Below are 15997 nucleotides of genomic sequence, written 5' to 3'. Positions count from 1 at the left end.
AAACACTGAATACAAACAACCTGAATTTCAGGAAAGTTCTGATTCAGATTCCAAATCCCTAAGCCAAAGAGCATTCAGGTCTAGGGTTTTGGTTCTGTCCATTAAAGAAATATGGATCCTGATCCAGAGTTTATATATATCAGGTGTGGACTTAGACTCATCTCATGTTCTATGTCTAAAGAATCATCAAGGTGATAGTTCTTTGCACAGTTAATTGCTATTTGTCTAAATGTTAGGATTGCATTGTTTAAAGGACTAATGTCATATTCTGTAATAACTATGCAAATTTAGCTTCCCAAGTCAAGAAAAGGATACATTAAATTTAGTATAGATTATAGTTCTCAGTAGATTAAATCACTTAAAATGTATTTGAAGCAAAGAGAAAAGTACAACGTAATTTTTTACATTGAAGAATATCACTCTTCATTTGGAATTTTTGTTTTCACATTCCTTGCCTGGTAGACTGCATTAAAAAATAGAATTCTGATCCGTATTCTGTATAGATTATAGCACACACGTCAAAAGATCTTATTTCAGGACAGAATGGTTCATTCCAATTTTTATTCCTCTGTCTATTGCTAGTGGTAGCATCACATTAAAGAATCGCATCATTTGACACTGTCAGTATGAGACCCCAGTAGAAGAGACTGCAAGCTAGTTATTAAAGCAAGATAGAAATGTGCTATCAAAATAACTCTGAGACCAAATTATAGTAGGTATCTGGAGAGGCCCAAATGAGATAGCACATTTATTATCTTTTATTGGACCAGATCCTAGCCCTTGGCGGTATCCATTTTGCACTATTCTGGTGGTGCAAAGCAAATGGAGAGCCGCCTTAACAGGGCAATTGGGATTTCTTTAACATAAGTGAATCCTGGAGTAGCATAATGTTTGAGTAGACTGCTCCATACAATTCACCCTCCACTGAGGTATAAAGCAGGCTGGGGACATGAGCATGGCCATGAGAGTGTGCTCTAAGTTACTTAGGCTGTTCTAAATTACACGGGAACTAGAGCTGGTAGAAACATGCCAGTTATTTTTCATGGACAGCTTTGGAGACTGTTCACTTTTTTCCAAAACTTTCCTATGAAAATTTAAAAATGAACATTTTTCAATTTTCAGTCAATCAGTGTTATCTACCCAATGTTTTTCATCATTTCAGTATTTTCATTGGTAATTCTGAGGTTGCTAGAAATGCTTTTCACAGTCAACCTGAATATATGTGTGTGTGTGTGTGTGTGTGTGTGTGTGTGTGTGTGAGAGAGAGAGAGAGAGAGATAAATTCCATTTATAAAGATAAAAAAGTAAGTTCCTACTAATATTCACAGTTTGATACAAGTATTACTTTTCTCGCAAGCCTCTGGGGGGAAAAAACACAATGCAGGCTTTCCAGAAATAGATCTGAGATTCACAAGGCAATTGCAAAGATGTACAGATAATGCTAAACTGTTAAGTTCTAAATCAGTTTTAAGTGCATCACAATTAAATAAGCCATCAAAACTGGCATGTCATGGATCCAATAGCCCTTCAGGAGAATTAGGGCCTAACTGGTCCCTCATGACCCTGTGCACTACACCTGGAAGATACTCCAGGTGGTGCCCTTTAGCTAATTAGTAATGGAGCAGCTGAGCTAGAAAGAAGCAGCTAAAACAGTTTAAAGAAAAGTTGTTGAGAAAGAAAGGGAGTTCTCTCTGGAAAAGCCCTGTGGTTGTTGTAAGCTGGAGCCATGAGTGAAATATGCCTCTGTGGGAACAAGCCCTGAATAAGAGCTTAGATGTGAGCTTGAGAGCTACTAAGAAGATTGTCCATATTCCTGGGGAAGGGAGACAGTGGGAACTCCTATCAATCAACTCTAGGAAGAGAGATGTGGTCTCTGCCTCTAGACCAGCAAGGCCTACAGTTTGAGCTTGTCTCCTAGAAGGGAGTAGGCAGACCCACAGAGAGCAAAGCATGCTTCTGCATGGGGGAAACCCTGAGTTAGGGTCTATATTGGCTAGAAGAAACCCACCAAGCATAGGTCAGGCTCCTGTGGTGGAAGTTCTTAGGCAGGCCTTGTAACTGAGAATAGGAAAACCCTGAAGATAAACTGCCAGAGACTCTGGCAAACAGAGGAAACAGGGAAATGCTGCTAGGTAGGAAGCTGGAAAATTACCTTCATACCCTTTATAATCCATTTTTGGATAAAAGAACCAGAGACTATCCCACCAATGATAGAAGAGAGAAATACATAAACCATGGGTTGGGTTAAGTTTTCTCTACCAATAATAGTATCTATTGATACTGGAATCATGCATAAAAGATAAATGCTTACAAAATATTCATAATTTTCTTCTGGCATTAACAGTAATGCAAACTTTCAGGCTAACTTGCAAAGGAAGTATGTTTAATGTTTTCAATATAGTAACTATTTGCTTGCCTAGCAAAAGCTAAAGAAAATTTTGTTTTCTTTCTTATGACCTATTTTTCGTAGGATAAAGAGATGGTGCAGTCAATCCTTTTTGTATGCATTGAATTTGTTTTGTAGTATTAGTATGTCTGCTTTTGAACTGAATGTGATTCAAAGTCCATCTCCATATCAAAAGGGGGGAGGGGGAGGAGCATGTAGTAACTAAGGCCCCAACATTATGAGTTTGAAAATTTTCCTGGCACCAAAGCTGTTTAGAAAAGAAGACTGAGGGAAAAAGCTCCAAGTCTAACAGCAAGATTTCTTTAGATAGGCTGTGGACACCCTAAGTTTCCTCATACATTCTCAAGTATGTACTGTTGGTGCAGCCCAAAACTTCTCTTTTCCCCTGTCTATGAATATATGAATTTTTTTAAAAATGATATGGAATTGTTATGATGTGCCAGGTACAGTAGTGAAAAATGGAGAACTAGATGGAATCTGATAGTGATTAAATGAAGTTATATGTAAAAAAGGGAAGTCAACTAAAGTGATACAGCTTTGCAACAAATAATGGTAAACTTTAATGATTATGTTTACCTCATGGGCAATCCTGTAAGAAAGAAAGGGGCTGTGTTCATATTGATTTCCTTTAGTTTAGTGCCAAAGTGAAGAACTAAGCATCAGTAACCTTGATTGCAAATATTTGCCCTGGCCCCCCACATTGCAAAATAGCAAATCCAGACCCTGCTGCTAGCAATTGAAATGGAGGAGACAGGTCAGTACATGAGGGTCCCCAATACTCTCCACTGCAAAATAGCAATGCTAGACCCTGAGGAAGGATGGAGGAAGCCTTTCAGCTGCTCCCTTGACTCCAGTTCCCCACTCCCCCTACAAAAAAAACCTCTCTTCAAGACTCTTCCCTCCATACTCCCCTCTACACATGCTCTCCATACAGGCTCTGTCAGACATGGCAAGTGGACAGGTCTGTGTGTGCTGGAGCTGTGCTGAAGGGCCAGCGTCGGGAGGGGAGTGGAAATATGCAATTTAGGGGGGCAATACCCCTCCATGGTTCAGCAATATCTGCCGCTGGATGTGATGTCACAACATCACAAATGTTGCTTTTATGTGGCGGCTATGTCGCTGTTACCGAGTGGACAATTCACGGTAGGGAAAGTGTTCCCAGGGGTAATGTTGCTCGTAAGCGATGGTTGCTCTTACAAGGTGTTGCTGAAAGTAAGCATCTACTGTAGTCTGTTTACAAGGACACTTGATCAGAGTGGAATAATCAAAAATGTATATGAATAATAATGTAGACTCAGTCACACATACTGAGGTCCCAACATTGTTAAAACAAGGAGAATAAAAATGGAAGACTTTTACAGCTGTTCTGGCCTCTTGAAGCTGTTCTTGAAGTGACTTGGTATTGCATATGGACGGTTTATAACTGACCAAAGATCTGGTCATAAGTAACACATAGACTTTCTCTTATGTGATGACCCAAATCAGTCAATTCCCCCAGGGCCCTCTGATTCCAATTCCACTGATCAGGACACAGCAACATCCCCTTATCAGGCCCGAAAGAAGCCCACAGAGGGCTCCTGTAGGCTCTGCCATGGCATCCTTTGGACAAATTCAGGGGGCACTGAGAAAAATCAAGTGTTTAATAAATAGAATTCTCTATCAGACGCTAACCTACAGGTTGTTGTTAGTAGCAAAGTGGAACATACACCCTGTAGGTCTCCTTTGAAGCCTGAGATTCAAATTCTGTCTCCAAAAGAGAGTGTTAAAAGTTGCAAAACAATAATGGAGAGAGCACTACTCTGTGAGGGTGCAGCCCTGTAGAACACACCTTTCTGGCCTTGCACTTGCACTGCCTATAGCTCTCTCTTGGTTCTTTGTCACTGACTCCAATCAAGTACATCAAATAAATATCCCCTTTTCCTGGGGTCTGATTTATTAACACTTTTTACAATGTGCAGGGCTGGCTCTAGGCACCAGCGTTCCAAGCATGTGCTTGGGGCGGCACTTCTCAAGGGGTGGCATTCCGACCCTTTGGGGGTGGCTCTTTTCAAGCGGCGGCACACTTTTTTTGTTGCTTGGGGCAGCAAAAAACCTGGAGCCAGCCCTGACAATGTGCAACACACCTCTTCTTTAACCCCTCAAGTCCAAGCCCCTTTGGGGTTTCTGGGGGCTCAGAGTAGTTTACCCTCCTTGCATTCAGGAGTACTACAGCCTTCCTCCTGGAGCTGGGTTATAAACAGTCACTCCATTCCTTGGATCAGGAGTCCCCAGCTCTCTTCCTAGAGCTGGGCTGCAACTCAGGCCAGCTGTAGCTTCAGCTGAACCTTTTTCCCTAGTAATTCTTTTCTCCTATGCTTCCTCCTGCAGCTCTCCTTAGAAGTATCCTCCTCCAGTTGAGCACTGATAGACTTTTAACAGGCCCAGGTACTAGTTCATCAATTAGTTGCCGACTAGCCACCTAGGCAGTTAATTGCTTACAGGTGGGCCAAGAGAGGACCATTCTCCTTAAAGATGACCTACATGGGTAGGTGGGGCTTTGACTCCCTTTAAAGAGGCCAGCTCTGACAACTACAAAGCAGAGAGAAGGAACAGAAAAGGAGGAGGGATGAGGAAAGTTACTCATATTCCTCCAAGACAGAAGAAAGCCCTGTATCTCTGGGGGATATCTCTGGAGTGACACCTGCAAGAGAAAAACAGAAGAGGAGATATTAGCACAGTTGCAAAAGTAGAATAGTATTGTAACCATCCCCTCCCTGATGTAGTTGCAGGAGTACCATGGCACACCATTTCCCAGTACTGTACCAGGTACACCAGTCCTATGCAAGCACTGTAGATGCTGCAGCTGCTAAGGCTCTATGGTCTGTAACACCTGATGAGTCCCAATACCCACTTTCTGATTGGAGGACCATGGTGTTGAAGGGAAAGTACCCTGCCTCTGTTACACCCACTCACTAGAGCTGGGTGGGAAATGTTTTTTCCTATCCTTCAAAAAATTGAGATTTTGTTTTAAAAAAAAAAATCTGTTCCAAATCAGAAGGAAAAGCTAAAATCCTGTTTAAAAAACTAATACTACACAAATGGTTTGTTTGAGTCATTTGAAATGCTTTGTTTTGATTTTGCCCACTTTAAATTTTTTAAAATTTCTTTTAGCTTAACTTTAAAAAGGAGACGTCATTTTGATCTGGAAAACCAGAATTTTTCATTTTGAAAATGTTGAAACAAAACATTATTTTATGCAGTGTTGTTGCCATGCTGGCCCTAGGATATTAGAGAGACAAGGTGGGTGAGGTAATATCTTTTATTGGCCCAATTTCTGTTGGCGAAAGACAAGCTTTTGAGCTTACTCTGAGCTCTTCTATAGTTCCCTGTAAACATGAAAGCAGGTCTCTCTCATGGACAGAAGTTGGGCCAATGAAAGATCACACACCTTGTCTTTAAAACAAAACACTGACATATCCAAAACTTTCTTACCAAAAATTGTATGCATCAAAAAATTAATCGAAACTGACCCTTTCCCATTCAAAGTTTGAGTTTTGACATATCAGCATTTTCTGACAATGTTATATTGAAAAGCTCCCAGCCCGTTCCACTTTTCAGCCTCTGCCATGGAGCCATCCCTCCTACTGACTTACATTATCCCCAAGGAGGAGGAAATGAGCAGCAGCAAGAATGTCACAGTCAAATTCCATTCTCTACTCCCTCAAGGCCTTTGGACCATTCTCTCCTTCCCCACATGGCTTTGTATTATTTGCCACATGTGTGGCAAGATGGAGTGAATTGGCTTGGGTGGAGGGAGTAGCTAGCATTGACCTGCTCCTTTTTACCTGGCTTTGAGTGAGGTCCTGAGGACTCAGAGAAAACATCAGGAATTAAAGGAACTATTAGCTGCTGCAGACGAACATTTGCATGGGCTGAAGTTTATAAAACTGGTGTATAAAGCAATGCAGGACAGTTAGTGAAAACAGATTTCTGGATGCAGGCATCATGTAGTGTGAATTTTTTGGACTTCAGGTGCCACTCACATCCAGTTGACCCATTTTGGAAATCATACTGCAAAAGTATTTTCCAGGCCATATCTCTTCCATATTCACTGTTAGGAATAATTTTGGGCAGTAAATCTCACTTTCACCTCTGTTGGTTTCTCCTTTGAAATCTAAATTTCACATGTGCCTGTTATAGGTGCAAAAGTCCAAGTTAGAGGTGCAAACCCTTTGAAAATGTAGGCCAGATTGCATACATATTGATAGTCTATTGTGATTTTTAGTTTTTAATTGGGAGAATTGCATCCTTATCAGAATGAATAATTGATGCTTAAATGTACACCCACTCCCTGCTTCAAGGCTTTTGTGGCAGCTAGTTTAAAAAAAAATGTTTTATACGAACAGAAAGTAAGTTCACTTTCCTTTCTTTCTATTTGTTTTATATCACTGTGTGGATATCAAATAGACAGAAATGTCAAAAAGAGCCTCTAATTTGTCTGTGTACTAAACATAAAAAGAAGAAAGCTTTTGCAACTGTGAGCAGTTCTGTCAAAAGACTGCTATATACAGGTAGATTTTCTGCTTCATTTCTAATTTGCATATGAAATCCTGTTTGACAGCTCTCTGTTCTCAGAGTAAATTAGAAAAGTTAACCACACTCTATCCATTATTTATGTGCTACATACTCTAGCATTATCTATTTTTCTATATGTATAGAGAGTGTCAATAGAAAAAAGTTTAAAAACTAATCAGAACATATGTATATATTTATATTAGTTTGAAATGGCAAAATAAGAATGAAAGTTTCCATTTTCATTAGCAACTGACATTAAAGTATCATGAGGCGGCAGTGAAGAGCTCAAGCATGTGCCCTGAAATTTGGGAAATTGGGAACTAATGGCCCATGAAGTAAAGTGTGGAGTGGACTGGTCAGTGGTGGTGAATCTGGAGCAATGAGAATACCTGCCAAGGACCAAACGGGGTGGAAAATGCAGGCTGATGTGAAATGACCCAGAAGAATTCATTGTAGGTCAAGAGAGTTCCTTGGGACTGAGAACCATGACTTGGAAAAGCAGTGGGTGGAATACGATTGAACAAAGTCAAATGGACCAGGAGACAACTAACTTCTAATACAGAGAAGGATTCCTAATAACATCGGACATATCTTTGACTTGATTCAACGGGAAATGAATCTACACGGATACCTTTGTACTGACTGATCTATGATAGTGTGCAAACTGATAACAGGGTTCTGCAAATATATTGCAGTTTCATGCATTGCTTGTTCAATACACTAGCTGTGAAAATAGGTTTAGGTAAGAAATGTGTTAAATCAGCCTGGCTTAAAAATAATAAAGATTGGTGTTAGATGAATCAAAGCATTGTTCTACATTGTTTCTGATTTGTTGACCAAAATTCTGCCATCGGATATATATGTTGCAATCCTGTCAACAGGAGTTGTATGTTTATATTTTAGAGTGGTATCTGTAACTATCTGTTACAGAAACTCCCGTACATAAATCCTCTGTTTAGAGTGACATGTACAAAATCTTTGTGTTGGGATTTACTTGGGGATAAATATTTATTGTTGCTAAGGTCAGAATACTCATTTAAATCTCACTGTTGACTCCATGAATCACATTCCTGGTACAAACAAATTCACAACAATCCTGGAAATTGCCACAGAGCAAACATGCAGTGGATTTTTCCATAAACTGGTGCCATTATACTGTATACCATGTTAAGTGGCGAAGTTATAAACACCATGAAGAAAACAGTTGAAGATCTTGACCTGACTAGAAATTTGAAATGCTTCTAAAGGGGCTTTTCAACCTAAGTAGCAGCCTTTGTAAGATAAAAAGAAAAGTTATTCATCTGTGGTTTATGTCCTTGACCCCAATTCAAGAAATCCTAATGAAATTGCCACTATATTGATTTTCAGGAATCCACTTGGTAATTTCTTGGAAAAAATCATCTGATGTTACAACAGAACCATCCTGTAATTTAAATGTTCTTCACCTTTTTGTTCCGTGGGGAACTGAGTGAATTGTATTGCTTATGAAAGTAAAAAAATTAATTATATTGACTAAAAACCTTGTTAGATATGTGCATAGAGTAAGGCACAGCATAGGCAGGGATAATTTTTTAATTAACCACCTCATTGAGGCATTATGAGGATTAAATAGTTCATGAATTAACATTGATCTGAAGATGAAATATGCTATATAGAGTAAGGGCCAGAAATTCAAAGGTATTTAGGCACCAAAAGTTGCAGATATGCATGTAACTGGATTTTCAAAACCATCTAAGACAGTGTTTTCTAAACTCGTGACACTGCTTGTGTAGGGAAAACCTCTGGCGGGCTGGGCCAGTTTGTTTACCTGCCCCTTCTGCAGGTTCCGTCGATCACGGCTCCGACTAGCCGTGGTTCACTGCTCCAGACTGGGGTCTGTCGGCGTTACACATGCAGCACAGGACTAATAGAAACAAGCCTCTTTATACCAGGAATCATGATGAGAGTTAAAAAAAAAATCCCCAGATCCATATATCTATTTAAATATTTTATGAGTGTGACAACTTAATAGATTTATTTTAAAGATAAGGTTGATATTAGAAACATTGATGAAATTCAACATTAGAGTATATAGAAACAGTACAGACTGGGAGTGCTTCTGTCTAGAAAAGTTTGTCTGTGGGGTAAGCTTGTGAAGGAGTGACCTGCTTCCTTAAGGGACGCAGTGGAGCCTAAAGACGGAACAGCCTGGGGAGGCCCTGCTCTGCTCTAAGGCTAGTCTATATAAACAGGAAGCTGAGCAGTAGAAGCCAGGTAGGCTGCAGTGGGTGGTGGTTTGTCTCTCAGGCTCTTGGAGCCCATCCTAACCATGTGTAGATACTTTGGCTATGGCTATACTACAGAGCTTACAGCTGCACCAATGTAGCTGCGCCGCTGTTGCACTGAAAGTGCAGATGCTCTAAGCCTAAGCCAATGGGAGAGAGCTCTCCTGTCAACTTAAATACTTCAGCCCCTGCGAGTGGCGGTAACAGTGTTGGTGGGAGAAGCTTTCCCACTGACATAGCGCTGTCCACCCCGGCATTTAGGTCGGTATGACTTACATTGCTCAGGGGTGTGGCTTATTCACACCCCTGAGTGACATAACATACCAGAGAAGCTGTAGTATGTGCATAGCCTTTGTTTTATGGTCTTCAAGTTAGGGAGCTAGTTCTGAACCAGGATCCTGAGATGAGGACGTTTTGACCTGTGTATTTTAATTGGCCCACTCTAAGAGGAGCTATACCATTTGTTTGTATGTGTTAGCGTCTCCCGGCCCTGGGCTGTGAAGGTGAACTGTTGCTGGCCCAGTGGGGGGAAATTAAGGTGAGGTGCACCTGCAGTGCCACAGCAGGCTGCAAGTGGGAGTGTGGGGATGGCCCATGACTTAACACAGCTGCAGCTGACATTTCACTGTTCAGAAGGAATGGAATAGAGAAGCTAAAGAAGAGAAAAAGAACAGTAGCAGATTAATAAAAAACAGCTTTCTCCTTTCTTGATGTAGAGCTGCTCCCTGGTATCTTTAGCCTCTAAGGCCTGGTCTACACTACGCGTTTATACCGAATTTAGCAGTGTTAAACCGAATTAACCCTGCACCCGTCCACCCAACGAAGACCATTATTTCGATATAAAGGGCTCTTAAAACCAATATCTGTACTCCTCCCTGACGAGGGGAGTAGCGCTGAAATCGGTATTACCATTTCGGATTAGGGTTAGTGTGGCCGCAATTCGACGGTATTGGCCTCCGGGAGCTATCCCACAGTACACCATCATGACCGCTCTGGACAGCCATCTGAACTCGGATGCACTGGCCAGGTAGACAGGAAAAGCCCCGCAAACTTTTGAATTTCATTTCCTGTTTGGCCAGCGTGGAGAGCTCACCAGCACAGGTGACCACGCAGAGCTCATCAGCACAGGTAACAATGCAGTCCCCTGAGAATCGAAAAAGAGCTCCAGCATGGACTGCACGGGAGGTACTGGATCTGATCGCTGTATGGGGAGAGGATTCCGTGCTAACAGAACTCCGTTCCAAAAGACGAAATGAAAAAACATTTGAAAAAATTTCCAAGGCCACACCAGGGACTCAGTACAGTGCTGTGTGAAAGTTAAGGAGCTCAGACAAGCCTACCAGAAAACCAAAGAAGCAAGTGGAAGGTCTGGGGCAGGGCCGAAAACATGCCGCTTCTACGCTGAGCTGCATGCAATTCTGGGGGGGGTCCGCCACCAGTACCCCACCCCTGTCCGTGGATTCCGAGGTGGGGGTGGTAATCTCAGCCACGGCTGAGGATTCTGCGGGTGGGGAAGATGAGGAGGAGGAAGAGGAGGACAAGCTTTCAGAGAGCACACAGCACTCCGTTCTCCCCAACAGCCAGGAGCTTTTTCTCACCCTGACGGAATTACCCTCCCAGCCCTCCCAAGCCACTATCCCAGACAATGAAGCCATGGAAGGGACATCTGGTGAATGTACCTTGTAAATATAAGACATGGTTTAAAAGCAAGCATTTTTAATGATTAATTTGCCCTGAGGACTTGGGATGCATTTGCGGCCAGTACAGTTACTGGCAAAGTCTGTTAACATGTCTGGGGATGGAGCGGAAATCCTCCAGGGACATCTCCATGAAGCTCTCCTGGAGGTACTCCAAAAGCCTTTGCAGAAGGTTTCTGGGCAGGGCAGCTTTATTCTGTCCTCCATGGTAGGACATTTGACCATGCCATGCATGTAGCAAGTAATCTGGTATCATTGCATGACAAAGCCCAGCTGCGTATGGTCCCAATGTTTGCTGGCATTCAAGCAACATCCGTTCTTTATCTCGCTGTGTTATCCTCAGGAGAGTGATATTGTTCATGGTAACCTGGTTGAAATTTAGGAATTTAATTAAGGGGACAGAGATGGCCATTCCTAGTGGGCCAATCCTTCCCTGCAGGTAGCCAAGCAGGGGGAAGGGCCGGGGGGTGATTGGCACTGAGCTTTTTTGCGTTTGGCTAGCAGGGATCTTCCCTGCTACCAGCCATGCGGTGTGGGGAGGGAGGGGGGTGTTTAGCAGTGATCTTCCATGATACCAGCCACGCGGTGGAGGGAGGGGTAAAACCATCATCCCAGAGAATTGGATGGGGGTGTGATTTCTGCTGCTGCACGTTAACAGGAAAGAAGCAGCACTCAATGGGCTTTGCTTGCTATTTGGGAAAGGAGGGCACTGGATATTTGAAGGCTGCAGAATACGAAAGATAATGGCTTACCATGGCTGCATGCAAGCCGAATTCTGCTGCCCGGATCTGCGTCTGTGAGATCTCTAACACCAGAGCCGCAGGCACTCAATATTAAGATGCAAAATGCGACCTTGTAGTGAAATCACATGTGCTATGTAAAGTGAATAGTGTTGTTCACCGTGAAAGAGTATAACCATTGTTTTGTAAAATGTATCTTTTAAAATACTTCTCTCCCTTTTTTCCCTCCCTCATGCAGCTGCAAATTTTTCAAGCCTCCCTACTCTGTCCCGAAGGCTATCTCAGATAAGGCGGCGGGAAAAAAAAGACGCGAGACGAAATGTTCTCAGAAATCATGGAAGTGACCCGCAATGAAAGAGCTCATCTGAATGAGTGGAAGGACGTGGTATCAAAGTATAGGAAAGATGCCAGTGACTGTGAGGACAGGAGGGACGAATGTGAGGAGAGGAGAGACGCTTGAGATGAGAGGAGAGATGCTCGAGATGAGAGGTGGTGGCAGGAAGATCAGCAGTGGTGGGATGCAACGCTGGGGTTGCTGCGTGATCAAACTGACATGCACCAGCATATGGTAGAGCTTCAGGAACGGCAGCAGGATCTTAGGCCTGGTCTACACTAAGGGGGGGGGTCGAACTAGGGTATGCAAGTTCAGCTACACGAATAGTGTAGCTGAACTCGAAGTACCCTAGTTCAACTGACTTACCCGTCCAGACGCGGCGGGGTCGAACTCCGCGGCTCCAAGGTCGACTCCGCCACCGCTGTTCGCGGTGGTGGAGTTCCGGAGTCAACCGGAACGCGCGGGGGGTTCGAACTATCGCGTCTTGATTAGACGCGATAGTTCGAACTCCGAGAAGTCGAACTCACCGCGTCGACCCGCGCGGTGAGTATGGACCTGCCTTTAGAGTGCCGCTGCAGCCCCTGTATAATGACCCTCCCCCCTCACCACGTTCCTTAGCTTCCTCACCCACCAGACGAGTAAGAACGCGTGGGGGGAGGCTCCGTGCACCCGCCCACTCCACCCCAGTGGACAGCCCAACCAAAAGGCTCTCATTATTATGACATTTTTTTAGTGGCCTTTTCCTTCCCTCCAATCCTCCTCCCAAACCCCACCCAGGCTACCTTGTCAGTTCTCTCCCTCTTTTTATAATTAATTAATAAAGAATACATGATTTATAAACAAGAGTGACTTTATTTCCTTAGAAAGCAAGCTGTGTTCGAAGGGGGGGGGGTGGGCTTACAGGGAATGAGTCAATCAAGGGGTGGTGGGTTTCATCAAGGAGAAACAAACACAACAGTCACACTGTACCCTGGCCAGTGATAAAACTGGTTTTCAAAGCTTCTCTAATGCACACTGCTTCCTGGTGTGCTCTTCTAATTGCCCTGGTGTCTGGCTGCACGTAATCAGCGGCCAGGTGAATTGCCTCAGCCTCCCACCCCGCCATAAAGGTCTCCCCCTTACTCTCACAGAGATTGTGGAGCACACAGCAAGCAGCAATAACAATTGGGACATTGGTTTGGCTGAGGTCTGAGCGAGTCAGTAATATGCGCCAGCGCGCCTTTAAACGGCCAAATGCACATTCTACCACCATTCTGCACTTGCTCAGCCTGTAGTTGAACAGCTCCTGACTACTGTCCAGGCTGCCTGTGTATGGCTTCATGAGCCATGGCATCGAGGGGTAGGCTGGGTCCCCCAGGATAACTACAGGCATTTCAACATCCCCAACTGTTATTTTCTGGTCTGGGAAGTAATTCCCTTGCTGCAGCCGTTTAAACAGAGTAGTGTTCCTGAAGACGTGAGCATCATGAACCCTTCCCAGCCATCCCACGTGGATGTTAGTGAAACGTCCCTTGTGATCCACCAGTTCTTGCAGCTTCATGGAAAAGTACCCCTTGCGGTTTATGTCCTGGGTGCCCTGGTGCTCCGGTGCCAAGATAGGGATATGGGTTCCATCTATCACCCCACCACAGTTAGGGAATCCCATTACAGCAAAGCCATCCACTATGACCTGCACATTTCCCAGAGTCACAACCTTTCATAGCAGCAGCTTAGTGATTGCTTTGGCTACTTGCATCACAGCAGCCCCCACAGTAGATTTGCCCACTCCAAATTGATTCCCGACTGACTGGTAGCTGTCTGGCATTGCAAGCTTCCAGAGGGCTATTGCCACTCGCTTCTCAACTGTGAGGGCTGCTCTCATCTTGGTATTCTGGTGCTTCAGGGCAGGGGAACGCAAGTCACAAAGTTCCATGAAAGTGCCCTTACGCATGCGAAAGTTTTGCAGCTACTGGGAATCGTCCCACACCTGCAATACTATGCAGTCCCACCAGTCTGTGCTTGTTTCCCGGGCCCAAAATCGGCATTCCACGGCTAGAAGCTGCCCCATTACCAGCAGGATCTCCAACGCACCGGGGTCTGCAGTTTGACAGAATTCTGTGTCCACGTCCTCATCACTCTCGTTGCCGCTCTGCCGTAGCCACCTCCTCCTCGCCTGGCTTTGCAGGTCCCGATTCAGCATAGACTGCACGAGAATGCGTGAGGTCTTTAAAAGGTCCATGATTGCTGTCTTGAGCTCAACAGGGTCCATGCTTGCCGTGGTATGGCGTCTGCACAGTTCACCCAAGAAAAAAGGTGTGAAACGGTTGTCTGCCGCTGCTTTCATGGAGGGAGGGGTGAGGCTGTACCCAGAAGCACCAGCGGCAATGTTTTTTGCCCCATCAGGCACTGGGATCTCAACCCAGAATTCCAATGGGTGCAGGAGACTGCGGGAACTATGGGATAGCTATGGGATAGCTACCCACAATGCAACGCTCCAGAAATCGACGCTAGCCTCGGTACATGGACCGCTAGCCTCGGTACCGCTGAATTACTGTGCTTAGTAGGAGTACTAAGGAGTACTTCTGTTGCCATTGTCACAGGAGGAGCATCAGTGTTGCTTCCCCCACATCCTACTGGTCAGGAAGACTTTCTTTCAGTCCCTTTGGGTCAATGATGATAAGGCAGGACCCAGCTGAATGTTCACTATCCCAATGCCTTGCCAGCCCTCTACTAGGACTCACATAGATACCTCACCCATTTGGCCTGTAACGAAAGGAACTCATCCCCTAGCCACACCAGATAGAGGGAAAGAAGGACAATTGCTAAGGGGGGGGACTGGTAACTGGTGTGCCTGGCCAAAGAGCAAAAGGAAAGGAGTCAGTGGGGTAGACTGGAGGTCATTAAAGTGTTACTCTATCCATGTACTTATATGGCCCTCATTGCCATAGTATCCGAAATCATCATTGATCCATGATATGCTGAAGGTGCTTATCTGTGGAATAATTTGAGATTCTGTACCAAAGAGGTAGGTACGGGAAACCAATGAGGAGTTCTGAGTAAAATCTTGATGGTATGATATGTCCCGTTATTATTAGTATTAAGAGTATTTTTAATGATCAAAAGCAGACATTGAAGGGAAATTTTCATGAGAAAGACTCAGTGTAAATGTCTTGTTTATTTCCATTTAATTAATTTTCATAAAGGAACTTGCTGCACTTCAGATCTTTGGTGTTCAAAGTGAACCTTGTTTAAAGGCTTTTACTGGGAACAATTTGCAGGAAGGAATAATTCACTCTGCATGGGAGATCACCAAAATATGGAAGAAGGGAGATCAGTGAGATTATAGTTGCCTTTCCACTGCTGGGATATGGGTTTGTTTTCTTCTCTCTCCCTGCAAATTGTGAACCAGGGATGAACTTGCCTGTTGTCAAAATAAATCAGCTAACTTTTAAAGGCACCTCCACAACCGTAACGTGAATTATGGTAAACACCAATCATATTTTGCCATTGCATGCTTTTGACATGTAAGCTCTAAGAGCTCAAAACAATTTTAATAACCAGAAAAAACTACTTGGAAAAGCTGCGGGAGGGATGGGGAGGGAAATGGGGGTGGGGAGGGAATGCTGCTTTGAACAGTTCTGTCTTTATTCACTAGACTATGTGGAAATAGTAGCACTGTCATTAAACTTGACAGCCTTGAAGCAAGCAGCCCTCTAAACAGATACATCTCAGTGCTTTCTAGACATAAAGAAATATTATTTCATGAGGGCTGTTGCTTGTTTTACAGTGTACATGGATAGGTAAGATGAAGGATTTAACCGAGGAGTGAGCAACCTTCGGCACATGGTCCATCAGGGTAATCCGCTGACGGGCCGCAAGACATTTTGTTTACATTGACCGTCTGCAGGCACGGCTGCCCACAGCTCCCAGTGGCCGCGATTCACTGTTCCCGGCCAATGGGAACAGCAGGAAGCGGTGGCCAGCACGTCCCTGCAGTCCACGCCACTTCCCGCAGCTCCCAT

General features: G+C 44.0%; 1 long non-coding RNA gene across 1 annotated transcript; it reads left to right on the top strand.

The window, feature by feature from the left end:
- Positions 1-5188: 5188 nt before the first annotated feature.
- On the top strand, positions 5189-7566 carry LOC120398543. The gene is made up of 3 exons (XR_005594520.1): positions 5189-5212; positions 6854-6957; positions 7208-7566. It is a non-coding gene; the product is annotated as an uncharacterized LOC120398543 (long non-coding RNA).
- The last annotated feature ends 8431 nt before the right edge of the window (positions 7567-15997 follow it).

Source organism: Mauremys reevesii, linkage group 1, assembly GCF_016161935.1.
Source record: "Mauremys reevesii isolate NIE-2019 linkage group 1, ASM1616193v1, whole genome shotgun sequence".
In the NCBI taxonomy this organism is placed as follows: domain Eukaryota; kingdom Metazoa; phylum Chordata; order Testudines; family Geoemydidae; genus Mauremys; species Mauremys reevesii.
Note: the sequence above shows the minus strand (reverse complement) of the source record. Positions and strands in the feature narration are given on the sequence as shown.